The sequence below is a fragment of the Micromys minutus genome (genome assembly GCF_963924665.1).
Source record: "Micromys minutus genome assembly, chromosome: 2".
Taxonomy (NCBI): domain Eukaryota; kingdom Metazoa; phylum Chordata; class Mammalia; order Rodentia; family Muridae; genus Micromys; species Micromys minutus.
The window spans coordinates 7,563,020-7,577,563 of record NC_137971.1 but is presented as its reverse complement, the minus strand read 5'-3'; the positions used below and the strand labels follow the sequence as shown (position 1 = coordinate 7,577,563).

Genomic DNA, 14,544 nt, shown 5'->3' with positions numbered 1-14,544 from the left:
CTTTTCCTCTGTCTCTTTGAAAAGAATTAACCAATGAATTTTGACTCTGGGGCCCTGGAAAATGCTGTGGCAATATTAATGTGCAGTTTGCTCTGACTGAAATCTGTCTGGGTGTGTTGTTTCCCCCAGAGTGGGCTCCACCCTTGCACTAACCACACTGTGTGGATATCTTGCTGCTTAAAACAAAGATCATTTTTAGGGCAGCATTGCATCAGAATTGCCACACGAAAACAAGTTTAAGAAATGTGCAGAGCCTTCGGGAGTTTTGTAAGTAGTGGCTTGTGTGTTTTATTACCAATAGCTCGTAGCTTAGGTGGGAACAAAGCTGAGGTGGTTGGTCCTGTGCCAGTCACTAGCTGCATGCAGTGCTTGTCTTTGGAAGTAAGATGTGGCTTCTTGCTCAACTGATTATTTTATTTTTGGTCATTTGTCTGCTTTTTCTTTTTTTATCTATTTTTATCTATTTTATCTTTTTATGCTATTAATTTACTTGTTCTTGTTTTTAAACTGTGGTTATCATTGACTGTTAAAAGGAAGGAAAATACTAGTAGTCTACCAAGTGTGCAAGTCTCCTAACGTTAAAGTGTTAAAAGAAGGGTTTTGTACTGAATTTATTAGTCACTTTTACAGCATAATTGGGCAATACTGCATTTCGAGACATCGTGGCATGAACTTTGTGTGTAAGAGTGGGTTCATTGAATTAAAAAAAGGCAGCCTCTAAAGGGCCTTTATTTCTGTCATAATGATGCTTTGTCCTATTGCTGTTGGGTATTTGTTGGAAGAGTTGGGGCAGGCTGCAGCCCAGAGTTCTGTTCCATGCCTGGGCAGTTCTGTTGGTTCCGTTGGCTCTGTGTTCTCTCTAGAATCTGTGACGTGAATGGTAAGTTGAACTGTAGGAGAATTATTGTTCAGTGAGGCCTGTGTTGAGCAATTTTTTTCAGCCTCTCTTGTCAGAAGTCTGGGTTTTGTTTGTAGCTGGTTTAAGCCTATAAAGTATTCAATTATGTACAGACCAAAGTGGGCATGTTGAGAGCAGCTGAGGTTTGTGATGTGCTCTGTGCTGTTTGTCCATTATGTACTCTTGCAAGGTAGACACGCCCACTCAGTGCAGGCAGGTTCATAGCCTGCCCTGTTGGAATCATACTCAAATGCTGAAACCGGCAGATTTCTGTAGCACTTTTGGGGTGACATTGTGTCATCTCTTTTGTTCTTAAGCTTCCTGCCAGGACCTTGCTTCAGCTTCCTCTGTCACTTGTTTGTAAGGTAGCAGAGGGAAGAGTAGAGTGTGTCTGCTGTCCCTGGAGAAGGCAATTGAGATAAGCTTACTTTGGACATTATGTTCTTCACCTATGAAATTAGGAATCCAAGGTAGCCCTCCTAGATACTTTCCAGGTTTAGAGGGCTCTAAATCTCCTTGTAACAAAATACACTTATGCAGAACCATCAATAGAGAATATTTTAGAACTGAGCAAAGATTATTTAGCTCACGATTAAAGTTTATTCTTTAAGTGACAAGAAAACTAAAGCTCTGCATTAGATGTGGCTACAGGAATTTAAGACATTTGTGTTCTAGTATCTGAGATTCTATATATCATCTCGTCCAGAAAATAGATTCCAAATGGAACTGCAGCCAGCTTGTCTGACCAGCTGTTTACCTTCCTCCATACCTTCTGGACTCAGCCTGCCGTTGTTATCTGAAGACTTGACTAAAGTCACTTTTAAACTTTCCTTCAGTGCATTTTGCATCAAGACCCAACCACATGCGTATCACTTTATCTTGGCAATTAGCGTCTCATGTAATACAGAAAACAATGTGTTTTCTGTTTCATTTTGGAAAATGTTGACTTTAGTCTACTGAGCCACTCTGCTGTGCCCTTACCTGTGGGAAGGGAACTGGACTTAGGCTTTCAGTTGTGCCAAAGCAGAGCTTGACAGCCAGTTTGTTGTTAATTGTGAAATTAGACTATTTTAAATTCTGTTTTTATTTTGAACTTTTTTAAAAAATTAATAGTTAATATGTTTACTAATATTCTTATTTTTTCTAAGATTATATAATATCAGGAAAGAATAGAGTGACTATTTTTATCAGGCCCTATAGTGCTGTCCCCAGACCTTTCCCGTTTGCTGTAGAACGCTGAGCACAGTTCTCCTGGTTTGTGCCATACCTCGTTCAGGAGAACGGACACACACACACACACACACACATACATACACACACACACACATACACACACACACACACACATACACACACACCACAACAAGGGGAGGCTGGAAGGCTTCTCTGGAGGAGGAGCTGTGATGGGCAAGTATGACTAGGTGTGGGCTGGAGATTCCCTTCCTCTTCCTCACCAAGAAGTTGCTGCCGGGGCATTACAGTTCCTCTCCGTTCCAGCGTACCTTGTTGTTGTTGCTGCTGCTGCTGCTCCTGCCCTTCTGTTGTTGTTGCACACCTTGGATTTGTTTATATTGATCAAACTTGTAAAAAGATGAAGCATATAAAAGCATATTTGACAGTCTTTTTATTACCCTAGTCCTCTAAACTTTACTCCCCATAGAGTAATTTCTTCTCTATTTCTCTAGAATTTCCAGTAAATATGCATATATAAATATGTCTGTATCTGCTCAAATACTTGGATGACTTTCTAAATTCCATGTAAAATGGGCTATACATACATATTATGTGTTTAGCTCCTACTTGGTGACAGGCTGTTTAGTAAATACTGTGTTGTACTTCAGTATATGCTCAGATGGGCTCTCGGCTGATTGTTCTTGTTGTGTTGGTATCTGGACCCGTCTACATTGCTTCCCATAGATTCCCTCTGTTGGATGTGCTCTTGCTTCAGTGCCTCCAGTTTGAGAGCAGAGACCCCACCCACCTTCCTCATCTGATTGGACAGCCAAGGGTAGGCCTCGTCCCTAGCCACGCATGGGAGGATGGGAACTGCTCCATAGTGAAAGAAGGCTGGACTGGAAGCCTGGTAACTTGAATGTGAGGTTATGGGATTAGAGGTACCAGGTCACTTCTTTTTATCCTTTCTTTTGTCATTTGTAAATTGAGAGGTTGGATAGAAGAGTTTCAATCCTCCTTCCAACTTTGATATTTATGTAGTCTTTTGTTGTAATGTTGATTTAACTTATAGGACCCAAATTATATTAATTCTGTTATGAAATTTAATATCTCTTATATATCATATCATCTGTACTTTATCTGAACATGGTCTAGGCTATCTAAAAGTGTAAAGCTGTAAGAGAGCAGTGGGGTATTATTCTGTGTGTCACAGAAGCATCTTTTTCTGATGGTTTTTTTTTTTTTCAGTATTGTAAAGCCCATTCAAGAAGTAATATCACATCTTTTGGTCAAATGTTGAGAGAAAAAAATATAAAATGATATTTGCTTTTAAGTGGGTCTTGATAATTTCAGTGAGTATAGCCTTTAAGAGATAATCCTAGGGCTTTTAAAAAAAAATGGCTCTAAGGGCCAGTAAGGTGGCTTAGAGGGCACTTAGAGCAAAGCATGGCCTAAGTTCAGTTTCCAGGACCCACATAATGGGAAGAGAAAAGCACCTTCCACAAGATTATCCCCAGACCTCCTCACTTGCACAGGAGTGCACACACTCACAGATGAACAATTGGGACTTGCAACATTACAAGTGGGTTTTGGTGTCCCGCGCAACCATCTCGCCTGCAAGAACGACGCGGCACACAAAATAGGATTCTTCTGCGGCTTTAATGCTCTCGAGAGGCAGAGCATAAGCTTACATCAAGTAGAAGCGAAGACCACGAACTATCTAGCCCGTCCCCTTATATAGGAATCAGTCCTCGCCTTGGACGTGGAGCCCCCTGATTGGTTGAAACTCATCAGGCCCTATGACGCCACGGGAGAGGCAGAGCTCAAGGAGTGGAAAGTTACCCAGCACGTGCGCACATGACTTGTTTACTGCTAACTCCAGCCGGATGTCAGCGCCATCTTGTAATGGAGAATGTGCAGGCAGCGCCCCACACTTTGGGCATTTTGTTTAAAATCCTTTACACTTTAGCCCTCTCATTCTCCCCTGTCTCTTGAATGCTGAGATTGGCACTACTTACTTGACACGATCGGTTTTGTACTTTAGTGCTGAGGAAGCAGGCTCGGAAGTGACCTGTACAAGGTCATCCTGCCACTCAGGTCAAAAGGTAACAAGGCCTGGGGGCTTTGCTGCATCACACAAGGTGTTCAGCGTTGCCCGCTTCTGTTTAGATCTTGTACTTGGGTTGGACGGTGGCTGTTCCAGAAGCAAACATCAACAGGAACCGCACTTGTAGTCACAGATGCATGCTAAGCCATCTCTGAAGGCCTGGTAGCTGGGAGTCTGTGTTTGTGTGCTTGTTACACTGGCCTCTCAGCAGAAGGCCTGCTATACCTGAAATAAATGAACCTTAAGATCTGAGTCTGCTCTTTACACAAGCAATGGTGAGTAACTACTGCTATTTTTCTGACCAGAATACATACGCAGGTGTATCACTGTCCTGCAGGTGCACCCTGGTGACTGAGGTGGCCTCACTGTAATCTTCTACCTATTCCTATTCCTCTTTCTTCATTCTTGAGACCCGGTCTCACTGCACAGACAAGGCCTGACTGAAATCCATAATCCTCCTGTTTCACTATCACAGAAACTGGGATCATAGGCATGTGGCACCATGCCTGACTCCTATTTCTCTGTTGTTTTCGGATTGTCAACTGGCTTGTGGATATTTGCAAAAACAAAAAACAAAAATAAAACCTTGTTAAAATTTGAAAGAAGGCTGTTAGAGCTGTGTCAGTCACGACACTCTTCTGTTTGTGGATCTGCTAGAGGCTGTGCTTTACTAATCAAACTCCAAGTGAATTAAAGCGTTATAGTACTTGAACTAATAAGTTAAACCTCAGTTTTCCCTATTGAAATATTTGTACGATAGGAAGGCTTCCTATGTGATTTCTTTAAACCATTGCTTATATGAAATTGAGACTTAGAAATGATGGTGCTGTGTTTTGAGGACACACTCTGGTGGCTTCTTTGTCAATTCATCTATTGTGGCATTTTCGATGGAGGAAGTTCTCCATGGTTGGGAGTATACAGGATGCTGCTGTCTACAGGATGTTGAACAAACTTTGCTTAAACATTTGAAGTTGTTTTAGGAAAACAATTCACCGAGAGCAAAATGGACAGATAGATAACGGTTTGAGCTGAAGCAGAAATCCATTTTAAAGGAGAGGGATATAGAAGAGGAGGAGAAAGGAAAGGAGAGAGAGGGTTGGGGGGATAGAAACAGACGCATCACCTCTCAGCTCTGACGCCAAACTCCTGGGAGCCCAGTGTTTGCCTGGAGTCCTGTGACACAGAGTGGGAATTCACTTCCCATCAGGAAATGCTGATTTTCAATGTATTATCTTGTTGAGACAACCACAGTGAACAATAGGCTATTAACATTTTAGAACAACACGTGTCATAACTAAGCCAATATTTGCTTTGTTTTGAGTATTCTAAAAAAAGCTTTGGCCGAGCTTCAGAGTACATTGGACCATCAGTAACTGCTGGACATAAGAAAAGTCATGATAGATACCAAGAGCGAAGCAAAGAAGGCGCAGAAGTATCACGAGGGACCTGTGCAGGCTCAGTCTGTTCTTGTCTGTGTGGAGCAACAAGAGCCCATTACTCCAAATCCATGCTTGTGGTGTGAAAACTGTTCACTCAAAAGCCTTTGTTGAATTTTCACACACATCATGAAAGCACAGGAGAGCCTCAGATTCAGTTCTCTCTTGAAATGGCAGACCTGCATCAGTGCCATCTCTGCCAGTTCCTCAGTTTACAATGAAACACCGTGTGTGTGTGTGTGTGTGTGTGTGTGTGTGTGTGTGTGTGTGTGTGTGTGTGTGAATATAGGGTAGAGTTCAGCATCAAGTATCTTCTCCTGTCACTGTCACCTTATCTTTTGAAACGGTCTCACACTGAACCTGGAGCTCACTGATGGGGGCCTGGCTGACCCATCTGCCTGTCTATACACTCTTCCCCACTACAGTGTTTTAGTTACAGGTTGAGTCTAACAGCTCCTATGTGTTGTCCAAACTGGGGTCCTTGTGCTTGTACTGAACACTTTACCCATTAAGCCATCTTCATTTTTACTGAACACTTTACCCATTAAGCCATCTTCATTTTTAAAGGGTGATATTTTTATAGTATTGTTTCTGACCTTGGTATGTGTAATAAGCATAGTTCTTTAAAATTAAAAATTGCTCTTTTTATAACTTCACACTTCTCTTAAATGACTTTGTAGTCAAATCAATACATTTCAAATGTAGTCACAGTATTTATTATCTCAACCTCCATGGGCACATGGTCAATTTACATCTCTGTCTTGGTTTACCCTTAGGTAGGTAGAATGCAGAATTATGGGTCAGTGACCCTATTGAGTAACTTTTAAGTGTGTAATAAAGTTGCTCGACAGATGAGACAAAATAGTTAGGAGAAGTGGAGTGGAGTGGAGGAAGGCTAATTTTTATTGGGGAGGAATGAATTGGCTTTGAATAAGATCTCAAGGTAGAGACTGACACCCAAATAGTAAAGATAAGAGGGGAGTGCAGTCTAAATGTGTAAGAAATGTGGCAAGCCTTTGGAAGAAAAGCCACTTCCCACTAAACCTAAGAGTGACGGGCTTTTGAAGTCTCTTAAGCCCATTTTTCAGGACCTGCATGTTATTTTAGATCACATCAGCACTGCCACCATGATTCCTAATGTTTTGTGTTTCTTTTGTCTTGAGACAGTTTCATGCAGCCTGGGGCTGGCCTGGAACACACAATGCCAAGAATGGCCTCAGACTTCTGTCTCTACCTCCCAAGTGTTGGGCTTACAAGCATGTGTGCCACCCTACCTGTATCTTAAGCTGAGGACTAAACCCTGGGGTGGGGGCGGGGGCGGGGTGACTGAGCTACATCCCTAGCCTTCTAAGTTTGTTGTTTTATTTTGTTGTGCTATGCTATGTGGGGTTTTTTTTTTGTTGTTGTTGTTGTTGTTTGTTTTTTGTTTTTTTTTTTTAACACATGGGACTCCAAGATGCTTTTCTACCTTAATGGGAGGGACTATGGAAATTGTATTCCGGGGGAAAAAAATTGTGACAAGTGGCATGTGCTTCTCAGTAGCAGCCAAGAACTGTGAGAGCTGTACTGTTCACACTGCCTTTAGATATTTCAAATAAAACTTTGTAGCCTTTTTACAAGAGTATAACTTTATTCTTTGACATTATTCCTTGAAATCCAAAGTGGACATAACATGTTTGCCAAACGCTGGAGAACTACTTAAATTACTAAGCCATGAAGATGGCTTTTTCTTTGACAATAGTTTACTTGATGTGGGCTGTGAGTCCAGTCTTTGTGAGCCACAGAAAGACAAGCGTGCTGCTTGAACCTGAATTTAAAGATAGCTAGCAATAGAAGTGGATCCTTCAGGGCTGAGAGTGTCACAAAAATGACACGACTACTCTCTAGTGAGTCACCATGAAAACAGGCTCAGTTCAAGAACATTGTGCTGCTTCAAATTATTATGAAAAAACCTCCAATTTGCCCTGTTTTTAACACTGAATACATGCTTATTAATCCCTTTGAAGTGGGACATAAGGTATTACATGACTTTTTCAAAGGCTATTTATTGCCCACTAGTTTCAAAATTAGTATCTTAAGCCTTAGTATCTTAAAACCTTTATGGAATTTTAAAAAGTGTTATTCATATTTCACAACCTTCTTATGTTGGCGTATACACACACACACACACACACACACACATACACACACACACACATACACACACACACACATACACACACACGTGATCTCTAGTCTACATTCTGTGTTTCTTTACAATATAAAAATAGAGTAAGATTAAGTAGAGGGATTTGGGAAAGGTAGGCTCTATCTCTCCAGACTTGTTTATTAATGGAGAAATGACAGGCTAAAACAAAACAGTAATACCTCATATTCTTTTAAACTTAAAATACTCGCTCTAACTAGGAAGTAATAGGGAAGACAGTATTTCTTGTAGGAATTACTAGTATTCATAAATTAGTGTTTGTTTCTCAGTGTCTTTATGATTCTTCATTTTCTAAAGTCAGCATTTCTGTTGCTGTCTATTAAATGGACTTCCACGAATTAAATGATGAGTGGGTTTAATGAAATCTCTTCCCCATATGCTTGATATTAGACTTCTAAAATCCTTTTTGATTTTTCTATTTTTATTAAAAATTGGAAATTCAGGCTGCCTCTACCGTCTCACCATCTCCTCACTATCTGTTTTTGACAAGACAGTCATCTACAAGATGACTGGCACAGGCCAGGAAGCACCAAGACACACACTCATTCACGTTTCCCACTCTTGTCAGCTTTCCAAGCTAAATTCTATTTCTGTTCAGACAGAACCCAAATCTCTTTAAAGAACCAGCAAATCTATACAGCAGTTCATGTCTGACACCATCCTAGGTAAAATAATGAATGGAGCATATGTAATCTAGGTACCAAGATCTAGAAACGTCCTTTTGTTAGTTGAATATTTTATTTATATTTCATCCTCCCTCCCTCTGCTTCTGTGAGGGTGTTCCCCCACCCACCCACGCCCCCTCCCTGCCCTGGCACTTCCCTACACTGTGGCCTCAACCTCCCATTGATGTCCATCAAGGCCATCCTCTGCTACATATGCGGCTGGAGCCATGGGTCCCTCCATGTGTATTCTTTGGGTGGTGGTTTAATCCCTGGAAGCTCTTGGGGGGGGGGGAGGGTTAGTTGGTTGATACTGTTGTTCTTCCTATAGGGTTGCAAACCCCTTCAGCTCCTTCAGTCCTTCCCCTAACTCCTCCATTGGGGACTCCGTGCCCAGTCCAACAGTTAGCTGAAAGCATCCTCCTCTGTATCAGTAAGGCTCTGGCAGAGTCTCTCAGGAGACAGTGCCTGTCAGTAAGCACTGCTTGGCATCCACAATAGTGTCTGGGTTTGGTCTCTGCATATGTGATAGATCCCCAGGTTGGTCAGTCTTTGGATGGCCTTTCTGTCAGTCTTTGCTCCACACTTTGTCTCCGTATTCTGCCCTTGAGTATTTTGTTCCCTCTTCTAAGAAGGACTAAAGCATCCACACTTTGGTCTACCTTCTCCTTGAGCTTACATCCACTCACATGATGTATGAGTGGGCACATACCGTGTGTGTTCTTTTGTGACTGGGTTACCTCACTCGGGATGATATTTTCTAATTCCATTCATTGGCTTAAGAATTTCATGAAGTCATTGTTTTTAATAGCTGAGTAGTACTCCATTGTGTAAATGTACCACATTTTCTGTATTCATTCCTCTGTTGAAGGACATCCGGGTTCTTTCCAGCTTCTGATATTATAAACAAGGTTGTTATGAACATAGTGGAGCATGTGTTCTTGTTATATACTTTGGATCATCTTTGGGGAAGTTAAATATTATAATTGTTGTCTAGATTCCACTTTGTGGATCACTGAATTTTGCAGGTAACCAGGGATGTTTGTTTATTACTGATCTGATGAAAATTCCCAAGTGCCAAGCCCTTCATTTCATTCTTCTGGTGTTTAGATAAACATTTTGAAGATAGCCTTCCAGCACGTGGGCAAAGCCGTCAGTCAAGGCAAGATCTTCAAGTGAACACATCTTGCCAGTCGCCTCGCTGCCTGCACCTACCCTTTAAGGGAGATGGGGGTCATTAAAGGAAACTGAACATTGAAAAAAAAAGAAAAGAAATAGCTGTAAGATGGGAGTTTTGGGAAGTTTTCTGTATCACTTGTATTTTTAATATTCACTTAAATATTTTTCTGAGTATGAGTAGTGTGCTGTAATTCTTAAAAGTTAATTGACTTCAAATGTAACTGAAGAAAATGTCAAAAGCAAGGAGTTTTGAATTTTTGAAACTCAGTCCTGCACAAATAATTAAATAGACTTAAGTTTGTGGTGTATGTGGGAGCTGATCCTTGTCCCCAGGAGGAGTACCAGATGGTAATGAGCCAAAGATCTGAAGAATCGCTAGAAACTAAGCTGAGTGGTGAGTCTTTCTCTGAGCTCTGAATCTCCAGCGATTCCTCACCTTATAAACCCTCATTTATCATGAGACGTCATGCTCTGGATTGTTTCCTCGATTTCACTTTAAAGTTTCACTGAGTAGGAGACACAACAACAAGATCTATCCTGGGAGGGGCACACTTGCGTCTCGCCTCGCTCACCTCATTTCACTTCCAAATATTCCATGTTGACAATAAATTATGACTGTAAACATAAAGAGAATGTTTATCAGAATGAGATTATCTGTGTAGAACACAATATCTGGTTATGAGAAAATGAATTACTGATTAGCGTTTTGGCATGTATGAGTATACATGTTTATATCTGCACCCATGGTGTTGTTGGGGGGCCCGCTGTCAGAAGACAACTCTAGGGAATCTGTTCTCTCCTGACACCTTGAAGGATCCCAGGGTTATAATCAGGCTGTTGGGCCTATGGGCAAGCACTTCTGTCTTTTGAGCCATGGAATCTCTTCCCTGACTTTCCTTATTTGACACAGTCAGAAACTATAGGTCAGACTTATCTGGAACTTATTGTGACCTAAGCTGGCCTTGAACTCAAGTGCTCAAATCACAGGCATGAGCCACCACACCAGACTCCACAATTACCCATTATATTATGAGCCATTTTCCCTTCATTTTATTTCTTTTTTCTTTCTCTTCATTTTTGCTTGTTTGATTGGTTGGTTGTTGTTCTTTGTTTTGAGTCCTGGTCCCACTGTATTAACCAGGCTGGCTTTTCACTCCGCACCCTGCTTCCTCTGTCTCCTGAGTGCGGGGAATGTCTGTCCCCTGCCTGGCTTTCTCAGTGTCTGTCTTTGTGCATTTGATGCATTGTACTTAATGCTTTAGATCCTAACTAGTCTTTTCCCACGCTTGTTTCTGGGTAAAGCCCTCAAGCTTTCAAATTAATGCTTACTTAGTTTTAGAGGTAAAATGAAATTCTCCCATTTGCTGATAGCCTGTAAATGATACATTAGCAGCTATCTATACAATTAACACCTACAACTTCTAAAACACTAATCCACATTTGTGTGGCCTTCTGTACCTTTCCACTGAAGGCCCCTCACTCGGAACACTTTTTCTTTTTGCTTAGCATTCAGAATTGCATGGAGTATTTTGTAGTACTTTATAATACCATTTATAGTGGCTGGTGTTTTACTCCTTAGTCTGCCCATCTCCTGATAGTGCCTGTTCGTAACAAGCTTATTTACATGTTTTATTCAAGAGTAATGGAGAAAGAAAGAGCAAGTATATAAGGTGTATGGCCTTGAGGACGTGTAGGGTGTGGTGGGAGAGCCTGCTCCTGGAGGACTGAGCGTGCTCATGCTGGGTGAGCATGTGTAAGCACATCCTTTCGTTAATACCTCTTCATCGGTTAGGCGATCTGGAAAAAAACAAACTTGGGCTAATCCTCTAGTTGACTTTTGCTTCTAACTTTTTAAAGACATTAAGTGAAATGGCATAATAATAAAATGTTAATGATACTTCCATATTTTTAATAATTCAGCACTTAAAAAAAACATGTTTTTTCAGTGTTTAGATGAAACCATCATATAATGACCTCACTTTACATCTGTTTGTACATACTAAGTTGATAAACCAATAAGGCCGTTCAGGAACTCCTGAACTGTAGCCCTCCCTTTTAGCATTATTCATGCGCCAATAGCATTTGTCAATTATAAACAAGCATTTTATGATAGCCCTGTTCATTTATATTTCATTGAAGAAGTAAATTTAGACCATAGAATAACATGAAAGTGACATGTAATACTCATAAATGTCATTACTATGATTTTGTACCAATATATGGTATCTCGAGCATTGTACTTAAAAAAAAAATTACCACCTTGAAGTATGGTTTGGTGTCATCTGTAAACTGTGATCTTTAAATCCAACACAGTCCAAGAGAACTGGCATAGTGCCAACAGCCACTATGGCAAAAAGGTGTAGTGTGTTGTCAGATAATTAAAGTTTTCCTCTGTGGGGGATGTAGAAAGGGCCTCTGCACTATTGGATGCCAGGTTTACTTGTTTCTCTTTCTTACCTACATGTTCTGATCTTTTTCTCAAATCTACTGACTGCTGTATCAATTGTATATTAAATTGTGTCTAGCAGATGAAAGCAACTTAAACTTAAAATCTGAGGTTAAAGATATGGTCTGTCACATTTTGTGCAGGGTCTCATTTGTTTTCTAGAACTTCAGATATGCTCACTGTTCCATAGGAACCGTCAGAAGAGCTAACACAATAGACAGCACTTGTTTCTTAACCAAGAGCTGCTTTGAAGTCTTGATGTGTTTATTATTCCAAGTGTGGGCCAGTAGGCTGAGACTTGAAAGCACAGCATCTCTCCTTATTGGAAAACAGTTACAACTACCAAGAATTTGAAGTTTGGAAAGATGTTTTATAAGTAGTCACTTTGTTTAAATTGTTTGATGTGTAGGTGCCCTATGAGCAGGTTAATTAAGCTGTTAACTGCAGCCAGTGTGCCTACTCTTGTGGGGGCTCTATCCACAGGCCTCACTCTAGATTTGCAAGAGGTCAGGAACTTCTCTAGTGAAGTTTTTAAGGTAATAATTTTATAGGGATATAAATTACAACACCATATACTTTTCCTATTCAAAGTGTATGATTTGGTGGGCTTTGTTGTTGTTTTGAGGCAGGCTCTCAGGTAGCCCAGCCTAACCTGGAACTTGCTAGGTAGCCAAGGATGGCTTTGAACTTTTGATCCTCCTGCCTTTACCCCCCAAGTCCTAGGATTATAGGCTTGTACCACCACACTTGGTTTATATGACGCTGGATATCAACCCAGGGTTTCATGAATTCTAGGTAAACACTGCCAGTTGAGCTATACCCCAGCGTGTTTTTCTTTGTAGTCACAGAATTGAATGGTTATCATCATCATTATTTTAACATTTCATCATTTTCTATAAGAAATCTCACTAGAAGCTACCCCTTATTTTCTCCTAACCTTAAACAACCAACAATGCAGATTCTGCCTCATGCAGGCCTGCCTGTTTACATTTCATGTAAATGTGTGGTCTGAGATAACTGGCTTCTTTTACTTTTCAGAGAGTTTCAAGATTCAACCTGTTGTAGAATGTCCGTACTTCATTTTTATGTTTGTTTTGTGACTGAGGAGTTTGTGTGTGTGACATCTGCAGACCTTCGTACATGGATATATGTACCTGTGTTCATGCAGAAGCCAGAGAAGGATATTGGAAGGCCTGTTCTTTCAATATCTTACTCTTGAGGCAGGATCTCTTACTGAACCTGGAGCTAGGCTGCAGCCAGCAAGCCCAGTGATCCAATCACAGAATACATCTCATGTCAACCTCTGGCTTCCACACACACATGTATATGCAGCAGCACGCACTCATGCACACATGAACCTAACCATACACACATATACACAGGGGAAAAAATGAAGAAGGTACATCTTCTTCTATCTCACACACACACACTCCTCAGTCTTCTTTGCAACTTACCACTAAGTGTTCTACCACTAAGCTAAATCCCCGTCCCTTAATAGTTCTTTTTCAAATCTTTGTTACACACACGTGTTTGTATACATGTATGGAAGCCAGAGGTCAAATGTCATGAGTCTTTGCACATGCAGTCATTTCACTGGCCACACTCCTAGTGTTTTTATTTCTAATCTGAACAGCCAAAGAGTGTACCAAAGGAAATCCCACAGGGCTGACAAGTTTATAGTGTTAACTGCCAGAAGTCTTTACATTATGTTAAAAAATATACTTTTCAGCTGACTATTCAAAGATAGGATACTAGTTTGCCCTGGTTTACACTAGTTTATACTATTTTTAAGTTCAGGTATACTTTTCTGGTAGGTACTAAAAGCATGCCTAGATAGATGTGTATGGTATTTTAAAAGGTGTGGTCTGCTTTAAAAAGAAGGCACCATGGAGCTAAAATTTATCAGTTATCTTCTGGATACAGAAGTATTTATGCTTTGAGTGAATTGTTTGGGGGTAAAAGTGGAGACTCCATCTCTGTAGTGTTCCTTCCCTGGGAGGCCAGAGATGACTGACGCACGGGTTCCTTTCATCCTAGAGCAGTGTCTTAGGGTTTTATTGCTGTGAAGAGACACCATGACCAAGGCAACTCCTATAAAAGAAAACATTTACTTGGGGCTGGCTTACGGGTTCAGAGGTTCAGTCCATTATCACAATGCAGGAAGCATGGCAGTATCCAGGCAGGCATGGTGCTAGAAGAACTAGAGTTGTTCTATATCTTGATCCAAAGGCAGCAGCAGGAGACTGTCATCTGCACTGAGGGGAGCCTCAAAACCCACTCCCACAATGACACAGGTCCTCTAACAAGGCCACGCCTATTCCAGTAATGCCACACCTCCTAATAGTGCAACTTCCTTGGGCCAAGCATATTCAAAGCACCACACACACACTGTGTGTGTGTGTGTGTGTGTGTGTGTGTGTGTGTGTGTGTGTGTGTG

General features: G+C 41.0%; 1 protein-coding gene across 4 annotated transcripts in view; it reads left to right on the top strand.

The window, feature by feature from the left end:
• The window catches only part of ADD3 (adducin 3), a 101,024-nt gene that overhangs the window by 53,453 nt on the left and 33,027 nt on the right, over window positions 1-14,544 (top strand). The window contains exon 1 of one of the 4 annotated variants that reach the window (XM_080913145.1): window positions 72-267. The exons of the other annotated variants lie outside the window; for them this stretch is intronic. The gene's annotated coding sequence lies outside the window, so the exon portion shown is untranslated. Of the gene's footprint in view, window positions 1-71; window positions 268-14,544 lie in introns of those variants that run through there. 4 annotated transcript variants of the gene reach the window in all.